General features: G+C 39.4%; 1 long non-coding RNA gene across 1 annotated transcript in view; it reads left to right on the top strand.

The window, feature by feature from the left end:
• The first annotated feature begins 339 nt into the window (after positions 1-339).
• The window catches only part of LOC134174449 (uncharacterized), a 108976-nt gene continuing 84315 nt past the window's right edge, over positions 340-25000 (top strand). The window contains exons 1-2 of the long non-coding RNA XR_009968654.1: positions 340-392; positions 7163-7358. This is a non-coding gene — a long non-coding RNA (uncharacterized LOC134174449). The remainder of the gene's footprint in view (positions 393-7162; positions 7359-25000) is intronic.

The following is a 25000-nucleotide window of genomic DNA, read 5'->3' as shown; positions in this document are numbered from 1 at the left end:
TTCGCTGCCAGCTGCTGTCAGCTTGGTGGGCATTACCCTTCCCCTTGGAAGAACCTGTCTCCATTGACAGCCTCGGCTCTACAGAGTAGAGACACAAGGGGTTGCTCAAGTTGTCCTGGGTTCGGCAACCCAGGACACAAGTCCAGATCATGACTAAGAAATCAGTACCTGCACAGGTTTCTCTGGACCGCAGAATGCCTGGAATTAAGTAAGTAACCTTACGTGTTGGTGTTTTGGAGTTGCAATGAAACAGAAGTACCAGTCAATTCTAAGAGTTGACTTTTAAGATCATATATGTCCGTCTCTTGCTTGATTGTCTTTTTTCACACTTTGCTTTCCCAGGTATCTGATGCTTTATGCCTACGTGAGCATTGTCTATCTTTAATACAAAGGTAGCCTTGCAAAAGTAAATATAAAATGATGCTGCCCTCATCAATGGTAGCTTCCACACTTGCTAATAAAGCATTTGCTATCTTCCAGCCCTCCTCTTCTGCCATTTTTAAGCCAGTTTTCTGATGTTTTGCTTTCAGTAAAGAGGCCATTATTCCTGCAATCTATCATTATAAGGAGCGCTGCCTACTTTAGAGAACCTCTTGCAGCCTAACTGGAATCACTCGATGATTTGGATCATTAATATATTGCAAAATGACAATAAGAACTGAAGTGAGGGGGCAGGCAGATGCAGTGTGCTGATGAAGATGTATCTGCTCTGCTGTCAAAATTCCACTTAGAAATATAGGAGACACCATTGGATTTTTTTAGCTAGAAGGTGAAGTTTTAACACGCCTAAGGAGTATTGATTGTTTAACCCTATTGCTCTGAGGTTGGGAGCAGACTCAGAACCCTGAAGTCTTCTGCTTTTCCTCTAGGTTTTTCATTCCTGGATTTTAGTATGAGATCTTTTAAATCATTCTACTACTGATACGGTTTCTTGAAGCTTTGTTTGTTATTATGATGACACTAAAAATGGACTTACTTTTCTAGGTGTTTTCTCCTTTGGCACATGATTTTGAGTGCTGCCTCTTCTCCTTTTCCTACAAAAAAAAAAAAAAAAAAATCTGAATTAGATTTCATAATATCCATGATTTTTTTAAAAGGATGAAGCAGTAGTTTATCTCCTCATCTGCAGCAGCTGCACTAATCTCATACACATTGGCATGCACACAGGGCAATAAAAAATGACACGATGCAACATTTCAGTGAAGAATTGTAGGCACTGGAGCCAAATCCTGTCATTTAAGACTTTCTGTAAGGGATGATTTATTCTCAATTCGCCAGTGTGGACTTTTCTGGGAGGGAGAGAAATTGTGTGAGTGTTGGGAATTATGCCCACACTTTTTAAGCATTCTTAGTGACTTTGGGTGTCTTTGCCTCCAGTACCCAACCTGATGTGGCAGAGAGGCTTGGCTCTTGGCACACCTATGTTCAGCTTGTTTAGAAAAGCTCTGCCTCAAGCAGAACACCCCAAATCAGTGGGTTCGACTGTCTGTTACCTTCTGTTCTGAAGATGCCAAAGGCGATGGCAGCAAGGGACAGCATTTCAGATATGCTCTGACCTATCAAAAGAACTTCCAAAACTCTACATTTTCTCCATCTGCACAGATCTTTAATAAGCAGAAATCTTCTTTTGCTCCTAAAACAGGACCTAGGACAGAGGCTGGTGGGACAAACCGCTTTTCACATTAGTCTTCTGAAGGCATAGATCAGTTGCCCAGAGCTGTTTCTTCCTTTTTAGAGTCAAATATATAATCTTATTAATGATAATGTTTTCTTGCCAACAGCATGATATTCTATATTGTTCAGTTTAATAATCAGCATGAAACCTATTAACTGCAGGAGCTATGGTGTTGAAAATCTGGGGTAAAATCTTTGGCACTTGAAAATATTAACTAACTTGTTTGCAGTGCTGCAATCTCCTACAGTTAACGTTCTGACAATTACAAAGATACAAGCTCTTAAAGATAAGCTTTCTGTTTTGTACTATGTCTGTGCTTTACCCTGTAGTCAAAATCCAAAGTAAGCCTTTTTGGAAGCTGTGAAAGCTTGAAAGAGTTTAATCTAATTTAATTTCTTGTGATTGTGAACACTTGGGTACCTCCTGGTTCTAACTGAGTCTAGCAATGACTACATCAGCAGAGCATCTCTTCTCAAGCAGTGTTGATTTTGGGGGAAGTAAATCAATTACCCAGCTAGGGATTTCATCTCTATTGTGTTTTGATGCTTTTATGTTACATTTTGTGTTCCTCCATTGCCATTTCACTTTCGGCTTGCAGTAATGTGGAATTAAGCTGCTTTTATCAGGGGCTGTTTCTGCTTAGAGTCAGTTTTCTTTTCCTTGCCTGTGCCTGTCTCAGTTGCTCAATTTTGCTGATGAAAGTTTGAAACTTCCCCTTCATGAGAGGTCAGCAAAGCTTGCAATTTGTCACTTCAAGACACCAGTTCCTATAGCAAATCTCTCATTAAACTTTTCTTGTGCATATCAGAGGTTGAGGTCATATGGCCCCAGGTTGTCTTGTCTCTGAGGGGAGAGCTGGCATTGGAGTGTTTGATTGCTCCACCACAGCTGTGAATTTGAAGAAGTCAATCTTTTCTGGTTTGCACTCCCTCTAGGGCATATTTCCTCCTCTACACAATTTAACAGTGATTGGCTTTTTTAATAGCTTTTGAATAAGTTTGTTCTTAAACGTTTTCCCCCATTTCTCCTCTGTGCACAGTATGCAGTTTGCACTCTGAATCACTTACTGGTTTGCCTTGGTACCTTCCATGGCCTCTGCTCCCTGTAATCATCTTTTTAAGTATAGCAATAATTAATTAAGGAATGTCATTTACACTCTCCACTTCTGGTGCCATGAGAAGAATTGATGCTTATAATGGTGCCTAGAAGTACCGTCCTGTCTTTCCTGTTAAAACTGTTCTGCTATCTGCCAAGACCTGAATCTCTCTGTAATTACTTTCCCAACATTGTTCTGTTAGGAAGACTATCTGTAATCACTCTATGACAAGTTTCCTTCTTATCCTTCCCGTAGAATTCCACTTGCTAGAGCCTATTGGTTTAGATTTCTTCACTTTTCTGAAACTGGGAAGTGAAGGTGCAGTTTCCACATTAATTTAATTGTTCCCCTGTTCTCTGGATGTCTATGCAAACTTTGAACAGGATCTTTCAATGGAAGGCTTTGGTTTGCACAATTTTTCATCTATGCTTAATGTCTTTGGCTGAAGTAGATGAGATTTTAGCACGTTAAATCATGCCCTTCTCTTCTTTTGTTGCATGGCATTTGAACTCCCTTTTCTTCTCAAAGAAACCTGACCATACTGTTTAATGGAAAGCACATCTAGGAATTAGATTTCCTAAATATCATTCACACAACCAGCACAATATTTTCAAGATATTAACTTGTAATACTTTATAGCTGTTTTAACAGAAAATAAGAAATACAGTTGTGGCTTATATGGCCATACAGTGCTCATGCTTCTTTTTAGGCTGGCACTGCTCGGAGTCTCCATGCCCACTCTGCTAGCACCAAGACTTGTGCGCCCATAGTTCAGTGGAATTTGCAGTCAGAGACGCTTCCGTTCTCTGGGGAAGAACAGGCTGTACTTAAAGAGAGTAGGATTACAGCTCAGCTACAAGTCCCTCATGCAAATCCACTAAGAAATTGGGGCTTCCAACTCTTGTTGCTTACTAAGGGATTGGGGTACTTAAATCTTTCTAAGAGGTCAAGTGGGATGGGAATTATTACAAAACAATTAGCATAAAATTTGGTCTGGAGAAAAACAGGATCTTTTCCCGGTTTTCCTGTGCTTTCCACTCCACCATGACTTGCAGCAATTTCCATCCCTGTAAGAACAAAGCCAATGTTACAGGTTAGTGGTTCTTACTAAGCAACCTAATGTAGTTTGTTGTGTTTGCAAAATACCTCCTGCAGCTTCTCATACAGGGTCTCTGTGTTTCTCTGCACTTGCTCTTAATGTAAGCAGTGCCTCAGACACCTAGCTGCCAGTGCAAGTCTGCTGGAAAGAAGAAAACTGGGAGAGAGGGGAGAGCAGCATAACCTGTTCTTTTGCTTGGGGTGCTGAGCTCTAAGGATACAACAAATGAGTGCAAATGCCTCTGTGGCCAGAGAAGCAGACAAAGGGGCCAGGGGCTGGTTAGAGAGCGCATCCTACTGGTTCTGGAGAGAGAAAATCAGAAAGACATTTTGGTGATGGTGCAGTGACTGAATGCAGGCATCAGGCCAAAGGAGCAGCGCTTCAGTCACAGAGCCATGATTCCCCCTCATCACCACCACCTTGAAACAGGAACAGGCTGTATCAAAGCCCATAGCTGGAACTGTCCCTGCCTGCTGTGTCCTTGTGAACAACTGCTGTGTTGTTCTCACAAGTGTCTGGGTAATTGAAGTCACCCTTGAGGACAAGATTCTGTTGGCCAAAATCTTGCTTGAAAAGCCAAAGTAAGGTTTCATTGGCCTTGTCATACTGATTAGGGTGTGAGTAGCAGATACCATACATAAGATCCCCCTTGGTAGCAACCCTTCTAGCCTTCATCCAGAGGCATTCGATAGACCATTTGTCATCTCAGCTCCCCTCCATAAACTCAAATTTCTCTTTTACATAAAGTGCAACTCCAGTTCTCTTCTTCCCTTTGTATCTTTCCAGAAGAGCTTGCAGCCATCCATTGTGGTCTTGCAGTCGCGCAAGTTTTCCCACCATGTTTCTGTAGTTCTTAAGACCATGTAACTTTCAGACTGGGCATGAAGTTCCAGTTCCTCCTGTTTGTGCATTGGTATACATGCACTAGAGGTGGCTGGACTTGGGGTTCTTCTCTTTGAAGATGATTAAAGAAATCATTAACCACAAAAGATTTACAGTCCTGCTGAGGCACTGGATGCTGATTTTCCTTATCTTTTGTAATTGCAGCATAGTCAATTTCTACCTGTAAATTTTTCATTATATGGTCACAGTAGAGTATGGGAGAGACTGTAAGGGTATCCTGTGCTAATTCATAGCAGTGCTAAGTGCATATACAAAGCTTTATTCCTGGTGGTGGTGGCAGGCCTTATAACTGTGTAGGTGGGGTGTCAAAAAGAGGGCAACACTCTTTCACCTAATAGTCAGGAGCTGAACTACTACCTTCAGTTTCCTTTGAAAATCCATGCAGTGCAAGTGCTCCTGTGAAGTTTATTTGATTAACAGGTTGCATAGTCTTTCTCTCCTCGTACTAAAAATAAAAAAAAAGAATACTAATTTAATAGGGTTTAGGGTTTTTTTTAAGGAAAAAAAAAAAGCAAGTAACATGACATTTGTCGCTAAGCAGAGAAGCAAACTATTTGTGTTTCTAATAGCAGCCACTGGGAAAAGAAATATTTGGGGGAAAAAAATCAGCCAGAGGGAATAGGTTGATGAAAGCTATAAGTTCTAAGAGGGTTTTATTTCTTTGCTGCTTTGTAGTTCCTGTGGGTAAGCAAGTAAACCTGACAGTTCAAACTACATTTTCCTCAGTATCTCAAAATTCATTTGACTTCCCATGTTACTAATTATTTTTCCACCTGAGAATCAGCTATTTTGTTTCAGGCTACAGCAAGGAAAAAAAGATGAAGCTTTATTACGAGGGTCAAAAAAAGAGAACTCTGAATCCTTGATGACATGCAGCCTTTTGTAAACAAGAATATCAGTTCCTTTGTTTTTTAGTGCTTACAGTAAGTTTTTAGCACTTACAAGGTGAAAAAAAGAGGTGTTTCTTTGCCTTCGTGAATGAATGAGATCTTCTACTCAAAATCATATTGATTATTATAACGCTAAATACATAATATGTTTGGGAGATTTTAACCAGCATAGGCTGATGCTGAGAATTGTGGAAAGCATGAACATTAATTTCACTTCTTTTTTAGGAAGCATCATCCAGGCATTAATTAAGTCTCTAATTAGGCATCCTGTTACATTTTGCTTTAGAGACGTTAAAGGCCTTGGAAACATAATCTTGGAAATGAGTCGGAATCTTTACATTGATTTCAATAGGATTTGGACAAGTCACAAAGTGGGTGATTAGATTTTTTTATGGGGTGACAAAGAATTAGATTGCAGATATCTGACCTATCCTTTTCTTTTCCTTTGAGTCTTTGATGCTCAGAGAATGTACTCTGAGAAAAGTTAGAGTAAAAATAAGACATCCAGAACAATAGCTTAATGCTTCAGTTGATCTGTGCAAGTTCTGTTGTCATTAAGTGAATAAGAAATTTAAATGCATAATTTGTAAAATGGATGCAAATTCAGGTAGCCATCAGTAATTGTTTTGGATTTATGGTTTAATAGAAAAGGTGAGGGACCAGAAATGAGGTGGTGTAAGGACAGTCCTTCCTAACAGAAAAAAGTAACAAGCAACTTGCAAACAGTAACTTGAGAAATTATTTATAGGTGTAATTTATAACCAACCTTCAGAAATGCAACCTTGCAATAATGAAATGGGATTATTCATAGAGCAAAAGCCATACAGTAAGGTCAGAGCTGAAATATGGAAAGAATATATTCCATGGCTTTACAAGGTCCTGGAGCACCTTAAAATATAAATTCACACTCCCTCTGGCCTGCCTCCTGTGGAGCTGCTACTTTCACTGCCTCTTTCCAGAAGACAGTTCTAGTCCTGTGGTGAGAGGGATGCTGTTAAAAGTGAGGAATGGGGGTGCTTGGTATCATTCAGGGGTTATGCCTCTGGATTTTCATGGGCATCTAGAAGACATCCATGCTCTGCAGATGTTAGTGAAGACTTGTGATTATTGCCTCATAAAACTTGAGGCCTGGGCTGGTGAAGTTTTTCATGAGAATTTTCAAAAATTATGGGAATTGGGCCAATGTTCTGAGGGGTGGTTTTTGTATCTCACATATCTATTACCAATGAGAAGGTCTGATATTTAAGTTGAGGGAAAGACAATAGTAACTTATGACAGAAATTGTTTTGTCATCTATCTCAAGTGTACTGTTTTTGCTTTCACCTGTATTTTCAAAGGTCTATTCATACAATCTATGAAAATGAAATCAAACTTTCACCTTAATGTATATTATTAATAGGTTTGATGTCCTTCTCTGATTCATTAGACCAATTAAGTAGTTTAGGAGAAATGGTAACTACAGTGAAAAATGTAAAAATGTTTTTCTTTTGTGCTTTTAGAGGGAAGAATGCCATTTTAAAGTCAATTATGCTGAAGGTCTAACAACTTAGTCCACAATATGAAGTTTCTGACATGTGGAGTGTGGAAGTGACAGCAGAAGATCATCTCTGATCCATCTCTGAAACTGTTTGATACACCAAGAATCCAACTTCAAAAAAAAGAAGGAAGGCAGCATCATAAAATGTTCCTTTGTAGGTAAGATAATTTATCTAATTCTTTTTATAGTCTGAGAATAAGTGAATCTAGAAAATTCAGTTATGTAATGACCTCTGAGCAGAGATCAGGTTCTGTCATTTCATTTGCGCATAAAGGCAGATGGTGTTTGTACTAGTCTGTCTGTAATTGAACTACTATTTCTTATTGCAATAAATGATTGTGATGCGATGGAGAATATCAAGACAGTTGACAATTTTATCCTGTCCCTTGACTGCTCTTGTTTCCAGAATTTCACTGTATTGTGGCCAGTTAATATCAGGGGATGATCTGGTCACAGATCTGTCTGTGGTCAGGCCACGTTGAAATGAAGTTGACAGTTTTGATGCTGAGCTGTCTCCTTACCTTCTGTCCACATTAGCATGTTTGGAAAACGGTTCTTTGTGATTCTGTGTGGTTAGCAAAAACAATATTTTTTATAAATATTCTTCATTCTCTTTTCATCTGTGATAGGCTAAGCAAGAGTAACTTTGATAAAGGAGATGATACTCCTCACTAGTTTCTTATTACTTTTTCCCAAGCCTGGCCTGTCTTGAGGGATACTTGGCATATCCTCAAGAACTTTCTTTGTTCAGACATTTAACAACTTACTGTAATTAAACAATGTTCTTGCTTTTTCAAGCAGCTAAAACTGCATAGATAGAGCAGCCACTGGGAACTTAAATGTTGAAACATATTAAAGAGAAGGGTGTCTGCACTTCCTTGGGTGGGTCTGCACAGTCTGTGTGCTGAGACAATGGTGGCGAAACAACCGGTATAGTGAAAGTAGACCACTTGAACGTTTCCAAATAAGGCTTTCAGACAAGATGCTGTTGCAATAGATTATTAAGGGGATATCTGCAGAAATAGGGTTTTCTCTTCATTTTCCATTTCTTTGAGGAAGATGAAAAGAGGGGAGAGCAGATCTAAAGCCAAATACTGCAAGGGAAAGGGCCCTTTAGCTGTTTACAGTGATTTAGATAACAGAGCTGTTGCCCTGGCTTTTCTCAGGTATTTGCCATGTTTAATGAATTTCTCAGACATTTCATTTTCTTTGTAATTACCAGTTATCAGTCTGAAGCAATGGAGGATGGTTTAACGTGAACTGTCAAGGAAGTTTATAATATTATCATGTCAACGCTGTACTCTTCTAGCAGAGTTAGAGAAAGATTATAAGAAAACAATATTGTCATTTAATTAAACAGTATGCATGTTAATATTTTGCTACTACTCATAACTTATTGTTCATACTGGCAGCTACCAGCTGTCACTTTTTGGTGCCATCAGTCTGTTGCACTTAGTGCATCACCATGCACTCGGTAATGTTCAGTTCTTTAGATGGTCTGAAAACTTCAGGTAATAAATTGGAGGGGGGCCTTTCTGTACTACAAGTGGTGATTTTTCTCACCCTAATACTACCCTAATATGATGCTAAACAAGATTTCAGCCACAGTTGACTGTTCACATATTTTAGGTGTGATTTCCTGTTCTCACTTTTTCAGCCATCAATGGAAGGAGTACTGATACCTCAACTAACATCTTTGTGTTAAGGTATAGTCTCAAGTTGTCTGTACTTTCAGGGTTCCCACATTTTCTCCAAATCATCAAGTTTATCTGTTGTTTAGGTTTGTATTTAATTTTAGATCTGAACACACAAGCTCCTGCCACTCAAAAGTCTACTGGCTGGATAAGCAGGGAAAGCTAGCTAGGAGGTCCATGCTCATTTGGGTCACAAGGCACAAGCACTGCCTGTGGAAACCATGTGAACTCTCCTGGAAATAGTGCCAAGAGCAGGTACAAAAGACCTTGCTGTAGACCAAGGATGCATGTAAGAACTAACTAACATCCAGAATGGCAGAGAGACTAGGCTCAAACTAAGTCACTGGTACTAATCCCAGCTGCCACCACTACAGAAAAACTACTTTGAACCTAGCTTTATATTTTAGGTCAAAGAAAATGAAGGTTCTTTCCAGTAATGTTGATAGGTCTTTGGCAATACTAGTTAATAAGCATTCAGTTTTCCCTGTGGTAACAATAGCTTTGCTCTAGACTTTTCAGAACATTTTTGGCCTCTCTTATGGCTACCCTCAACTATTATTTTTTACTCTGAGATTTGTGTCAAAATAAATCCTGTTCTTTCTGGAATGCCTATGGGCATTATGGAGTCACCATCCCTGGATGTGTAAATGTGATTATTTGTGGCACTTAGGTGCACGGTTTAGAGGTGGGCTTGGCAGCACTGTGTTAATGGTTGGACTCTGAGCTTAAAGGCGATGTAATCTATAGGTGATGTTTGAGGTAGTTTCAGCTGAAGGACAAACTGTATGTTACTATTCTCTTTATGCAATTGATAATTCTTTTGTGCGCAAAGTCAGGTTTCTGGCAAGTTTAATGCTTGTAAATGGCTGTTTGAGAATGCGTGTGGCACCCAAGAGCAGTTTGGATACCTCAGTGGGACCTCTCTGTGCTGTTGTTAAATGAGTAGATGTTAACACAGTTGCAGTTGTTTAATTGGCTGTGCTATAGGAGTGCCTCCTGCTCTCTGGGCACTTTTTTCCAACCCAAACAATTCTATGATCCTCTAGAAGGACTGAACACTGAGCAAAGCTTTGAATCAGGGTGAGATATAGGGCTGTGAGTACTCTTGTGTTCTTGAATCATGGCCCTATTCTTGGGAGATGGGGATTGCTTGATTGGAGAACTTCCCTCCTTCCTTCAAAGAACAGGAATTTCACTGGGATCTGTAAATGCTTAACATCCCCATAAATCAGTCCACGTGCACCTCCTCAAACCTAGAGAGGGGTGCTCATGTCAGTTCCCATTACTAGAAGACTGTTTATGTCTAGCAGAATTTGGCCTTCAATTTTTAATTCATCTTTGCACTGGAGGCTTTGTAATGTTATGCAAGCAAGAAGAAACTGACTTCTTCTTGCTACATACTTAATATATCTGTTGTTACAGGTACTTCTCAAAAATTAGCAGAAGTGAGTAGAATCATAGGATAATTTGGATTGGAAGGAACTTCAGGAGGTCATCTAGTCCAACCTCCTGCTTAAAGCAGGGTCAGTTAAGAGTTGATGTGCTTTTAAGGTTTGGGGTTTTTTACAGTTCCCAGCAGATCACAGGTTAATTCCAACACAGTGATAATTTCACCGCATGTCATTCATTTCTTTAGAAATTCAGCTGTTATCACTTTTATATGCATTTAATTCATGGGTTAACTATGTGAGCTCAGTAATGTATAGTGACAATTCTGTAGTCCTTTAAAATGCTACACTCAGTATTATACAACCTTATAACTTTCCTCATAGTTCCAACAAGTACTAGATATACTATTGTTATGATAAGTTATGGATCCCCAATGGAGGCATTTAATTTCGTGGTATGTTAAGGGCTATAACAGCCTAGTAAAATGGGGGGAATCTTACTATAAAAAATAAAATAAAATAAATAAAATAAAATAAAATAAAATAAAATAAAATAAAATAAAATAAAATAAATAAAAGCCATGGAATGAAATGCTTAGAGGCATTTCCCCAAGAGAGCTATTTATCAAAACCCAAATCTTTGCAGTAATGCAGTCCCCAGGGACTAACAATGAGAATAGCGTGGCCATCCTTTTTAACAAACATTGACTACCATTTTAAGTCAGAGGAGATATCAGTGGCAGATGAAAAGAGACTAAGCTAATACTGAAGTTAGCATATGATTTTCCTTTCATTATAATTCTTAAAATAACCAAGGAGTTCAGACAATTAATGATTCTGCTCAGGCTATTATCAGTGCACAAACCTGTGAAAGCTTGCTCAGTGCTTGACTTTGATCAGATAAATAGTCCCTTTGGCTTAAAAACATCAATAAGGCCCTAGTGTTTGTGCTGGCCTTTTGGAAGTTTTCATAATGCAGTTATCCCTGTGTGAACTGAGAGCAGCACTCATAGGTTTGACTGAGAATCTGAAAATAGGGCCCCATGCCAATAGAAGTGGCAGAGCCCAGCTGCTTACTTTTCAGCTCCAAAACCTTTGGGTTTTGTTTGAAGCTGTCTGTCATAAATACTTGCTTTGGAGAATGTAAATAACTAAAGATGAAAGGTGATTTCTATATAAGGGAAAATAAGTAAATAGATGAAACCTTTCCTAAACTCACTATTCTGTTTAGCTGTCTGAGTACTTGTTGCAGTAGCTGTTGTAGCCAAGGGTAACCTTTCATTGGCTTTAGCAGACATGGTACTGATCCCTGGAATTGTAGCTGTAAGTGTTAATGAAGAATCCTACAGAACTACCAGACCTGAAGATTCAGGAATCTGGAGCAGGATTAAATAGTAATTTCTGCCTGGTTGATATCATCTGGGACTTAAGTTACAGAGGGCATTAAAGAACACATTATTAAAATAAAAAATAAGCCCACAGCCTGAAAATCAGTGAAGTCCTTCCCTATCCGTTCCCCAGGAATACAATTCTATTGTCCTTTATTATTAAAATATCATAATAGCACCAGATATGGCCTGAGTGTTTTACATTATGGAGCAAGATACAATCCACAGTTAAAAAACTGTCAAATAAAATAACAGAGGGGAGCTGGAGAAAGCAGAGAGGTGAAATTCACAGGTTGCAATTAGATAATGTTATTACCTTGATGATGTTTTCAGCATCTCTATGATGTCTTGGAAGTACTACAGTGTGCAACAACAGCAAATAATGGTTTGGAGAGTCAAGGACTGTTGTCAAGCAAGTTCTGAGTTAGTTGCTTGGGAAAAGTTGTAAGGAAACTTGAAGATGGGAGCATGGCATTACTGAGCTAATGGAAAAAGACAGACTTTGGTCACCATCATTCCATGGTAATAATAAGAGCCTTGAATATGAGGACAAGCAGTCTCAATCTGGAGCAACTCAGAGCAAATCAAATTTTCAGTAGTTAAGGTGGGAAATAATTTGCGGCTTTATCAGCAAAGGAGCTGTATGTTTAGAAGGAACGTGGGGCCATGAATTGGAGGCAGAATGATGTAGTGCAGCAGGATTCTTGCAAGAATATAATGAGCTTCTGCCCTTAAATTAAAACTTTCCTTTAAAGATTTTGAATCCAAAAATAACTATCAGGGGAGTTTCACAGAAGCATTAATTACTTTCATTCCTAAATCTGACTGTGATCCAAATTCATGTTCCAACTACCATCCCTTTTCCCTTATAAATTAAGGTTGCAGAGCTAAATTATTGGCTTCAAGGACTGCAAAGGCAATTTTCTACATCACATCTTATTCCCAAGTTGGATGTTATATGTAGATTATGCACAAACAATGCTGAAAACCTTTATAGCAGTATCCCTTGAGCCCATAAACTCTTTGTCTACTAAACAGAATTTCCTAATGACAGTGGGAAAGCATGTGACTGCCTACAGTGGGATTACCTCTTCTCTAACCCTTCACTGCTCTTTGGCCCATATTTGATGCAACTATTTTTCTCCTTTTTTTATAAGGCTTACAAGTACTATGATTTTGAGAGGTACTTTCTCATGGTCCTTAATTATCCTTTTTCTTCTGGCTTCAGGTAGTCTTTTTTCTTAATAACATAGAGAGATGTCACACAAGACATAGATGTGTCTTTCAGATGTATCTTCTCTTTCAGTTATCTCTAACTTTGATTGCTTTCTGTTTGGTTGGGAAAAAATGTAGGTTGCCTGGAGGGATTTTGTTCAAATATAACAAGGAATTGGTATTGCCATAATTCAAGACAGATTTTGGATCCATGTCATACCCATGTGCTATTTAACCTGTCCACTGGTTGAAATAGAGTATTTTTTATTTTCAGACCAAGATTAGTGATCACACCTGGGGACAGCTGAAGTTGCTCCCTCAAAATATAAAGTGTAAAATACCTTGTGCTTATCTCTGTCATAAGATTCCAATACAGTAGTCTATCTAGCTTCCCCTTGTTTCTTTGATATGCTCTGTGCTACTCTCCAAGTGTAGAGCCAAGGAAGCCATGAAGAATAACAACTGGATGTGAAGGATAGGACATAGGAACCATTCTTATTTTTCTCCTATGGTTGAGTAGCAAAGAGTTTCTCCCTGCTTTTGGCTGAGACTGATGGACTCCTTCACTGGCCGCAGGTCACTTGGGCACCATGCTGATGCCTGCAGCTTGGCTGGCGATGGGTGTCCACTGTCAGTAAGTCCATTTAAACCACCATCTGAATATGGGCACAAACTTCTTTCAAACTCCTTCCCCCCCCCCTTCCCGTTTAAGTGCATCCTCTTCTTTTGTTAGATTTTGCTAATGTACAAATGTGATTAAAATATCGCAGACCTAGAAAGCCTGTGAATGAACAGCAGCAGCTTCTTGGGACTGCTTAGCTTGGCTCAGCCCCACCTGGGCTGGTTTTGCAGGCTTAGGTCTGGGAAATAAATTCTCTTGCTAGAAACTAAAGTTTGGATCTAGCTGAGCTTCAAGTGAGCACAGACATCAAAGTAGGTGGTGGTGTTTGGTGGTTATGTTTTTAAGCTCTCACTTGGTGCCTTGGCCTACTGCTTGCACATATGTGTGTATACCCTCACAGCCACTGTCCTCTGTGCTTTTACCCAGAGAAGCTCTTTGGTTTTCTGCCTTGATGGTATCAGCAGTTGGGAACAGATTCTGGATTTTTTCATTTTTCTGGTTGATGATGGAGCAAAAGTCAAACCTAACAGATTCCCCCCCCTCCCTGAGACTGCTGGTGCTTTCTGAGAGACGTATCCCTGCTTTCCTGCAAACATTATAGTACAAAAGTTACTAGTGATCTCCTGGCACAGCATCATTCTCCCAGAAATGTGTACTTAAAAATAAGACTGAAAAAAATACGCTCTAATTCTACAACTGGCATGTTTCGAAACTTCTGAAAACATTTGGCAATCCAGAGGTATTTAAATCCTAACTCAGTAGTTAACTTCCACTGACATAACTGGATCCTGGAATAGTTTGAAAATGTGGGCTGTATTTTTAAGTGGATATTTTTTAGGTACTACAGTGAAGTTAAGGGTTTAACGGGAAACATCACTTGTATCTTTTGCCTTTTTCTAACTCATTGGTCTTGTATGCACTTATTAAAACATTTAATATTTAAGGTTTAAGAAAAATGAATTTACATTTCTCTGTAGTCTGGGACCACTCTTGGAAGGCCCCCCAGTAACTGGGACACCTGAATGGTATAACAGTTTAGTGTAATAAAGTTGAGACATGCACATCACAGGCACTTGACTCAAGGCTATCAAAATATATGGAACTAGTAATATGAAATCCTTCCTGTTTCAATACCAGTTTTTTTTTTCTGGTCCAGTGTTCTTAGCAAGGGAAGCTGGCACAGCCTGTTTCCCAAATAGTGCATGAGCCCCCAGGCTTTTCTGGACATTGAATTCTGATTTTTCTTGGGTTTTAACTAATTCATTGCTCTCTCTGGCATTCGTTCTGCTTTGAAATGTATAGAAGGGGTGGCAGAGCAGTTTACTGCAGTATTCCTACTTATTCTTTGGCAACCAAGGAGAAGAAGAAACAACCTGGGATCTTCTGCGAGGTTATGGGGAAAGGCTTGTTTACCAGATCTCACATTTCTGGCAAACAGCTGTCTGTAGTTTTAATAATGAGCTGCCCATAATTGGAATGTATTTAATCCAAGTTAACACACATGCACTAAACTTGCTAATTGGGAATTTCTTTTTATAAGCACATTATTCTTGCTTTTTCAAGTAGTGTTAACGTGCTGATACAGCAGAGAGAGTGCACCTCGCTACATGAATGCAGCTAGCAGGCCCCAGTGCATGGTAATTTTTGAAGAAAACATATGGTAAGAGTAATGGCTGAAGCCTGTAGACAGCTTGCCTAAATTACAGTGTATCCATTGAAACCAGGACACACGCTAAGCTGCTGAAAGCAAAGAGATGTCATTAAAAAATGATTCATATACCTTTGCCTTAATGAATGCTCACACTTGAGGATTGCCAATTGCCTGATCAATAGCTTTGCTGCTGCACAAGGCGAAGTTGTTTTTACAAGTGAAATATTTCCATTACAGAAGTGGGGAACTTCTGCATATACACTTTTGCCTTAAAGGATTTTGAAAATAATATAATTTTTTTTGTGTTTCTGAAACGTGCCTATATTTGAATCTAGTAAATAAACAGTCATGCACTGCCATATGGAGCGATTTCATAATAGCACATGGTGAAGTTCTAATGAGTTTTACCATACTGTGCCTGACAGGTGAATTCTCAGCTTTGATTACGGAAGACCAAAAATAATTCATCGAGTCCAATAAAGTTTGATTTAGATAAGACTCGATTATTTTTGCTATCAGCCATTAAGAACCATTCTGTCCTCATTTTCAGGAGGCAACAACCAGCCTGTGCTCCTGAAATGGTTATTTATTGGGCTATCAAATTCAGAGAGACTTGTTTACTTATCAAATACTGCAGTTGTCAATATTCTGTAGTCCACTGGCGATGCAGAGCCTATAGATCCTATTATGCCAGCCAGGGTACAAACAGAGTAAGAGACAAACTTGCCACAGAGAATGTGTAGGCAGTCTTTTGTGCTTATTGACAGGCCCAAGCACTTCCAAAGCAGAGTCAGCTAGTCTCAGTCCTGCTGCAGGTGAGTGCCCCTTCACCGACTTAATGGCAGCTTGAGCTCTGTCAATGAGATGTATTGTGCTATTGAAGGATTACAACATGAAGCAGCATAGGTGCTGCCATGTCAAATGGAGCTGAGTTCTGTCTACTGCAGCACTGCACAGGCAAAAGCAGGTCTGATAGAGGAAGGCTTAGAAATCTTGTGCTAAGTCTGTGTCATAAGCTGCTGGTTCCTTTAGATCTCATCCTCATCTCTTGTAATTAAATAATGGCCTTAAGCCCTGAAAGCCAAGTTACATGACCAAGGCAAAGCCATGGGGTTAATTTTGATGAAACAAAGATTATTTTACTTAATTTTTCACACCATGAAGACATGCATATTAGTGTACTGTTTCAGATAGCCCAGTTTCTCTGGTTTTCCAGCAAACTGGGGCATTGAATTATTCACAGAAGGGAAGTGCAAAAGTAGGTGTGTGCCACCTAGACCTCCTGCTGCTGCAAGAACAAGTAAGTGGGATTGCCTTAAAATTTGTAAGTTTCTTCCTTGGTGCTTCCCAAAATAGCTTAATGGTCCAGGAAGGCTGGTAGGTCTCAAACTTCCAATATTTCACCTTAGTACTAACTACTGTTTTTTAAATATTCTGGGTGAAAACACATGCTGGTTGTCATCTTGATCTCTCAGAGGCCCTTTATTCCCGTTGCTTTATTCTTCACTAGTCTCTTCCTCCTTGTTCTTCTGTTCAGCAGGTGATAAATGAGCATTTATGCCTTTTCAATAACCTGGCAAGTAGGTAGGCATGGCAGACTTGTGTAGCGTGTGACATTTTATGCAAAGCTTTATCTCTTATCTCTGACCTTTCTTTTCTTACCCTTGGTTCAATTTCTTTCTGCCATGGGGTTTGAGACAATGAAAGTTGATTATGACTCCTGTTAGGACCTTTGGGGGGTTTGGCTCTTCATATGCATCTACACAAAAAAAGTGACCTTGAAGGTCCTTTTTCAACAGTTCCCTATCACACTTCATCTCCTTTTCCTTCTTTTTCTGTCAGCAGAAAACTTCTGTTAAATGAGGGTCATGTAAGAATTCAGTATGATTAAAAATTAGTCAAATGAAAGTCTATTTGTTAATTTCTAGGGAATAATAATCTTGGGATTCCTGCTCAAGGAATTCAGAAATCTTTGCCGAAAATTTGGATTACCTCTAAATCCCAAAGTAGAAGTCCAATTTGCAAGTACATTCCCAAAGATGCTGAGGTTCAGGCAGATCTTTTGGGTCCCCTATTTAATAAATTAAGTAAAAGGGGCTTCTGATGTTTTCCAGAATTAGTATGAGAATGACTTGGGTACTCATTTGAAAATATCACCAGTGGCTTTGAAATGCTTTTTCTTTGCATTCATGAGCTGTGTTGCAGTCTGAAGTCCTACTTACGGATTAAGCACTTAAGCAAGAAGCTATGAAATTAAACCAGCATATAACTGAGCCAATCTTAGGTAGTATCTCTGAGGTAATTAAGAATGGAGCAACACAGTGATCAAATCAAGGTTGCAATTAAAACTGAATCAACAGATCAATGGGTTCAAATGAGCAAATCATCATGTTAATATAGCAGGTAATCAAGTAGAATTAAGAGATTGGCACTGGAGGGAATTTCTGTTAGTCTTAAATTTCTGGGAGAGATGGGGAAGAACCCATTTTCTTTTAGCCTGAGATTTGATAGCAGTGATCACTGGCCTCAAGAAAGAAGCATGTGTGACCTTTCTGATCATAAGTTTGCACCTAGTGTTTTTCATCCAGTATTTGTGACAATTTGATTTTGGTTCATTTTTAGAAGGTGCATCTTACCACATCTCTCTTCTTCTAGCTCACAGTTTTACAGTTCTGTTTGTTCTTATAGGTTATTGATCCCTAGATAACTACAGAATCCAGTCCTGGTTTTAACCGTCATCTGTGTATTTAAATACGTCCAATAGCAGCATTTGGACTACCTACTGTTAACTTCTATTGCTAATATACCTTGGAAGTCCAATTTTGAAGCAGAACTCAATGTACAAGAAGACTCAGTCTTTTTTGCCAAGGTCATACAACTGAAAAATAATGTAACAAAAAGTAATTAGGAAAGCTCAGGGAGCAGCGTAGCTGGTTTAAGTGCGTGAATAGACAGAAGATGCTCAAAATCGTATGGTGCTTTGGGTTGTCACATCAGACAACCTCCAGTTTGGTTTTCAAAAGCCGCTGTAGTGATTGATCAAGCATAGCCTAGATGTGAAAATGTAGCAAGATGTCTAAATCAAGAACATACACAGGCTTTGGGCTATAAGAAGATATAAGTGGAGTCTGTAGTGTGAAAACTGAACTTGATCATCTGGTAAAGAAAATGAGATTACTTCATTAATGTCAATGTGCTAAAAAATACGGTTTTGTTAAGAGCCTCACTTATGAAATGTACTGGTTCTGCGATGTTCTTCTGCAAGGCTCCTTCATCTTCTTGTACTGTGCTGGAGCTCAGAGGCAACCTTTTGCTGCAGAGAGAATTTTTGTAGGTCAGTTTCATCCTTTCTTTTCCAAATTGTTGGGAATGCCTGTCTGAGATCTCCACCATCCTATAAGTAAAGCTAAAACATGTAGTTTGTCTCAGAAGTTAGTAAAGGCATACAGACAGGGCAGTAACACAAGGCTTGCCTCCTCAGGTAAGAATAACAGGATCTTTTTACATTTGATTATCATTAATTCTCTTCCTGATGCAAGTACAAATCTTCCCGGACTCAGTTACAATGTGGGCCTTCTCTACAAGTCTTCAAAAGTATTTTGCCAAATAGGTGTATTTCAAGATTGAGTCACGTTTATTCACTGATATAAAATAACCCTAAACACAGGTCATAAACACAGAGGTAAGTCATCTGTCCCCGTTTAGTATGATAAACTTGTTTTGCTTTTTCTCTGTTAATGGGGATGGCCTTTTGGAAAGACTGTAAAATTATTATGTGAACAAGGGATTGTTTAAAATTCAGCATGGTCTGGGGAGTTAGGCTGTGCTTCTCCAGTCAAAAAGGATGCCTACAAATCTTGCCATCTTAATTCAGAGACCAGATGCAACACAGGTCAATTTAATTTCATTACTGTCAGAAGGTCTTCTGGAAAGATTATAATGTTTGCAAGCCACTACCTGCCGCAAGGTGATACCACATGAGGGGAGTTCACTTGGGACCACATGCTGGAGTGAAATTAATTAACCCATGTCAGCCATGGAGAGGTAAAAGCAGGCCCATAGCTTCTTCCTTGCTCACCAAAGGCAAAGTAATAATCAGTTTAAATTTCTTACACTGTTAAGAATCAACACATGAAAAGTTAAATAAGTAGGTTTTGGTGGGTTGGTTGGTTGGTTGGTTGGTTGGTTTTTAAATTGGTAGACAATTGTGACAAAAAGGAAAGACTGAAAAAGTAAGAGAAGACATATTTTTATTTTCTCTTTTTGTGGTAAATACTCACTAAGCTTAAGCTAACGGAAATGCAACTGCAGCGCTTGATTGCCCACGATATCTAATTTTTCAAACAGGCATAAATGCTACGGAACAACTTGTTATTTTAAAAGGGTAAACAAAAATATCATATAAATTAAGTGACATTTAAGAAATTCAGGGTTTATATTACAGCCACCAGGGAAATCAGAGACCCAAGGAAGAAATGTCTCTTTAGACCATTGATATTATAAGGCTTGGGAGAGAGATACTCTTTTTTTCCCTGTAACTGATTGTCCGAATAACTCAGAAGCATGATTTTGGATTCAGATTATCACAAAGGATTAACTGTTTCTTCTTAATTATGGACCCTATATTTGGAATTCATTTTTAACTTAATGAAAATTAGTTCACTAAAGCAGTGAGAGGCTAAATGCAATCAAGTGGCTGTAAAAACAAAAAAGCCCCACCGAGGCTCTGTTGGTTTTTTTTGAAAACAGGAGAAATAATGCACACCAGTAATGATTATTTTGGGTCTTTACCTAAATGTTTCTAAGGCCCGCAGAGCCTGCACTGGGATAGAGGAATACTTTAATCCCATCCTGAGGTCCATTCAGAACATCTGCTATGTAGCCAAGTCTGTCCAATATTAATGGGTATCTTTGCACAAAGACTGCCTCAGTCAAAAAGACCTTGAGGTGATGAGTTAAGTACCATGGTGTTGTCTGCAACTAACTGAAAAATACATGGACAGCAGTCTCACATTTGAGTTGTTCAAAGATGCTTGAGGCCAAGCTCTCTTTAGGCTGGATGGACTGGGGCTGGAAGGGAGACAAGGGAGTCTCCAGCTAAAACTTCATGAGTATGGCATGAGAGAGGCTTCCCTGAAGTCATTTGGGTCTTAATTGCACCCTTGGTGAAATGCATCCTGAGAGGGGCATTTCCCCATTGTAGCTGGGAGCATGTCCTGGTGCACGCTCAGGCTTTTGCTCACTCTGAGACTAGGTCAGGCCTGAGGGCCCCTGCTGAAGAGACTCGCCTCTTCTGGGGCATGGCAGCAGAAATGAGCTCCTGCTGTAGCTGAGCAAAGCATCCTCTGGTATGTTGGTGATGGAGAGCAGCAAAGCATCCCAGGCAGGGAGTTTTGTTCAGAGTGCAGACTGTAGCCATTGGCGTTACACAGTATAAATGCTGATACCTTTTCAATACTGGGATGCTGCTGTATCAATGAGCAGATGATGAGAAGAGCAAGCAAGGGGAAATGTCACCTCCCATACTGTCACAGCACATCAAACAGCTAGCTGGTATTTCTAACCCTCAAGTGCAGGAATTCATCATGCTTATCTGAGAGCAGTGTTCTGCACACCAGACAGCAGTTAGGGCCTGTCCTCACTGCTCACATTTATCATGTTAGAAGATGACCTTTGAAGGATCAAGCTACCAAACACCATGCTGTCCACAACTTTGCAATACATATAGCCAAGAGCTAGCTGTAATGCAGTGTTATGCCAACTTGCTTAGCCCAAACAGAACCAGAGTTTGACCTCAATATAGAGCATGACCCATTCTTTGCTGTATTATCCAATTAGTCATTAATTTGTCTCTTTAAGGTCTTGTTCTAATGACGCAGTCTTACTGCCAAGGTAATCCCTAACATTTTACAAACATAGCTTTATAGACAGTTCTGATGAAAGGCAACCTCAAGGGGGTTGACTAATCCTCCCCCATCTTAAGACAGGATCAGCAAGCTTTTCACAAAAGATATTTATCTAACCCGTCTTTAAGAGAACCTATAATTCAGGGGAGAGGGCTGGGTTGTACACCCTGCCCCTTACTCTGTCTTTCTCTACAGCTTCTGTTTTTGTTTTGGATTGAGGGTTTTCTTGACATATTTCATCCAATAAATATTTGGCTATAGATAGTTGAAAGCATGCATCTATATATTGCCTGTTTCAGTGGCTTATAGTCCATTAATTAACAACCTGAGGCAATCTGTAGTAACTTTCACTGATGTGTAAGAGCTCTCTGTATACGTACCATTCAGATGCATCTTAGAACATCTCATTGTTCACTTAGAAATTAAGGCACATTCGCATTTAATAGAATAAGGGTTCATATTTTAAAAAAAATCTTTATCTTAGTCCTTCCATTCAAAAATGTTTTTCATTGTTTTTTTAGAAAAACAAAAAGTGCCTCTGCTTTGTAGAGCATTGTCTGGAAAACAGACTGCACTTTAACTTTTCTCAGAGGCATTTTACACAGAGTTTGGGCAGCAACTACATTATGATGACTGGGAAATAGAGCTATGATCTTCTGTGGTCCTTGTTTACTTTTTGTCAGTGATGTCTCTGACTTGGAAGACTTGTAGCACTCTCATCTACAAAATTATTTGTATGTGAGCAGCGAAGGTGTAAGCTTTTTCTGTCCTGAAGGGTTTCATAAAATGTTATGCAAGTGTCTGTTGCAGATGGAGTTGGTAACACTTCTCACTCTTAAGGTAGTCCAGCATTTGGTATTTTCACTTGCCAGGTTTTAATTATTCAAACTGAAACTTTTTATGCAAATATTTGCTTCAGGCTAAATGTTTTAGAACTTTCAGGAAGAATAGTTCAGCTGCATCCAAGAGTACAGAAATCCGAGGAAAAGAGATTAGCTTTTCCTCACGATAAACAAAATGTTAAAATGATATCATTAGAAAGGTTGGTTTGCTCTTTGTTTAGAAACGTTTTGACAGACAGATTTGCTCTAGCAGCAGAGATCTGTCTACTCCAACTCCTTGAAAATCCAAGACAAGTTTCTGAAAAGCCTCGACCTGATGATGCTCAGTGTCTGTGCATTGGGGTGGTCACTGAGTTTTCCAGGTAGCTTCTGCTATTGGATTTTGAGAGGCTGTGTAAGATCGTGGTCATCTAACTAACCTGTTTAATTTGCAGGAGCAGCCAAAAGAAATTATAGAAATCCACGCATGTTTTCTGTCTGCCTCGTAGATATCGATAGGGCAAGAATTGTTTTCATTATTCCAGCCTACAGATGATCTGGTGGCAGTGGGCACTGTGGTTTATGCATTTCCATTTATTCATTTTTGTGGTTTATCCATTTCCTGGAGGAGGGTGGGGGAGATGTGCTACTGCCAAGCATTCAGTGTCTCCTGCTTGCCTCTGATCACTGGGGTTTGTTCTGTGTCTTAAACTGAGAAGTATGAGCCAGCAGCTGACATTTTTTATATATCACAGATTCACAGAATGGTTTGGGTTGGAAGAGACCTTAAAGCTCATCCAGTTTCAATCCCCCCTGCCATGAGCAGGAACACCTTCCACTAGACCAGGTTGCTCCAAGCCCCATCCAACCTGGCCTTATTAAAGTTACTTCAGAGATATCCAATCTGTTTGTATTTGTCTATTACACGTTTAGCCCACCTGACCAGCCCTCTGCAAGTGCTTGGCAATGGCAGCTTTAGTCAAGATGAAGTCTGTTGGCAGTAACTTCTGGAGGGGTCTGGTGAGGACAAAGAAGCGACGTAGCCAAGTACTTGCAAGTGTTAAACCTAACTAGGTTCAACTGCTTATTCTAATGTTCACTTGAAAATAAAAGAAAAGCTCTCTGGATTCAGTCCAGAAATTGTCTGTGTTGAGCATACCGCATCACCAGACTGCAGGGACTGTGCAGGACTTACCCTGGCAGCTGGAAGAAGCAAATGCAGAGACAATTATGGTGTTAAGCACTGAACCAGAGAGCAGGGAGACAGTGAAACCCTCCCTGCTTTAGGCACTTGATCCCTTGTGATGATAACAGTCTGCTTATTGTTGCCAGACATCTCATCACAGCCAGCGGTAGAATCTGTGCTATGTACCCAGCTCTCTGAGACTCCATCTTAAGGGGTCTTTCTCGCTTCATAAAATTCCGTGATGTTGTTTTATGAAATTTAAGCCTATTTTCCTTAACATTATAGATATACACACAAACAGCCTCACTCAGGTTTGAAAAGAAACCAGCTACCTAGTACCTCAAAACTATTGTGTGCTGAATTATTTTTTGTTCAGAATCTCATGTAGCTCTCAACATCTGTATCAAATTGGAACCATAGGGGAAACTTGGACAGTGGGACATAGTAGCATTTATTCCCAGTGCTACTTAACTACATGGTAGCTTAGGTAACCAGTTTCTGTTTTAATGGAGATTGTACTGACTAGTATTGCTTCAGAAGTTTATTTTTTCAACCTTTGGTTGCTATTATGCAAAACCACCACCTCCAAATCAGCCTGCTCATTGCTGATGCATAGGAACTCCTGACTCATTTATACTTCTGTAGCATGGAATTGCATGGCCTTAGGCATCTGGGTCCAGTTGAAACATTCATTACTCGGATTCACATTTATTGTCATTAGGCAAAGGGCTATTAATTAGCAGTAATTCTGACAATAGTAATATATAAGTTTTTCTATTTAAAGCGTAACACCAGTGTATTTCAAGAGGAATGCACTCTATCCATTTCTTAAACTTGAAAACAAAAAGCAATTACTTTGTAAATCACTATACACCGCTGTACGAATCCTTTTTTAAAAGGAAATCATGATGACAATGCTGTTGAAAGGGTAAGCTGACTGGTGCTGGGTTTAGATGCAGGAATTTGAGACACTTTGGGCCTCTGCTTGCTACTGCTTGAGCATATATCTGTGCAGCTAAAGGATGTGGCTCTTAAGAGGTTTACTGCTGCTCATAGTTAGAAACGCACGAAATGAGCAATTTTGTTGCTGTTCTTCTGTTCCACCCACAGTGGCTCTGTTTAAGGTGAAGATGGGAGGTGCTTTACCAATGACAAGCTTATGCAGAGGGGTTTTCTGGAAGTGAGTTCTGAATCAGAGCGAGTACGTCTGGTTCTCATAATGAAAAATTGAATGGATTAGTCTAAGTAAATAGGCTTTCAGTTTAAATTGGAAGGGATTGTGGGATTTGGGTAAACAATTACAGGTGTGTGTTTTGCTTTTTTCTTTTTAAAAGAAGGCCTGTCATGTACTATTAAAACCCAAAAAGTCCTTTTCTGACCGAAGAAGTATCTTCCAGAATGTGGGACAGGCTTCATAATATACCCGATAATAAAACAAGCAGTTTTATTTCAACATATTTGTCTCCACAGTGTAATGTACGTTAGTATGTGTAATGACTGCAGGGACTGTTCAGATGTGTGATAGAACACACGGTACTGTGCTGCTATCTTGTTTTAATTACATGCAGCATTCTTCTTCAAAATGAAGAAAACAATAGAGACAATAATCTGTGGGCAAGCAGATATGTGGATGCAAAAGAGATGCCTACAGTATTCCTCTGTTGGTAGTACCAAGAAGAAGGTCATGAAAAGCCCCATAAATAGCCTCTATTACCCAGAAAGAATGCCTCGGTAAGTGTCAGACAGAGATCCCCTGCTCCCAGCAGCCATTAAAGCAGACTTTCACTTTCAGACATTAGAACATAAAGCTCCTTAATGAAGGGAAGATGGTTTTAGTCAAATTGTTTTCCTTTAATATTTGTTTTCTCCATTTGAACAAAATGTGTATGACAAATGACTGAAGAAGCTCACAAGAAAGATCATTGTTAA

Source organism: Pezoporus occidentalis, unplaced genomic scaffold (genome assembly GCF_034315485.1).
Source record: "Pezoporus occidentalis ecotype Australia unplaced genomic scaffold, CSIRO_AGI_Poc_V1 ctg60, whole genome shotgun sequence".
Classification (NCBI taxonomy): domain Eukaryota; kingdom Metazoa; phylum Chordata; class Aves; order Psittaciformes; family Psittacidae; genus Pezoporus; species Pezoporus occidentalis.
The sequence above is the reverse complement of the archived record's forward strand: the minus strand, read 5'-3'. Positions and strand labels throughout refer to the sequence as shown.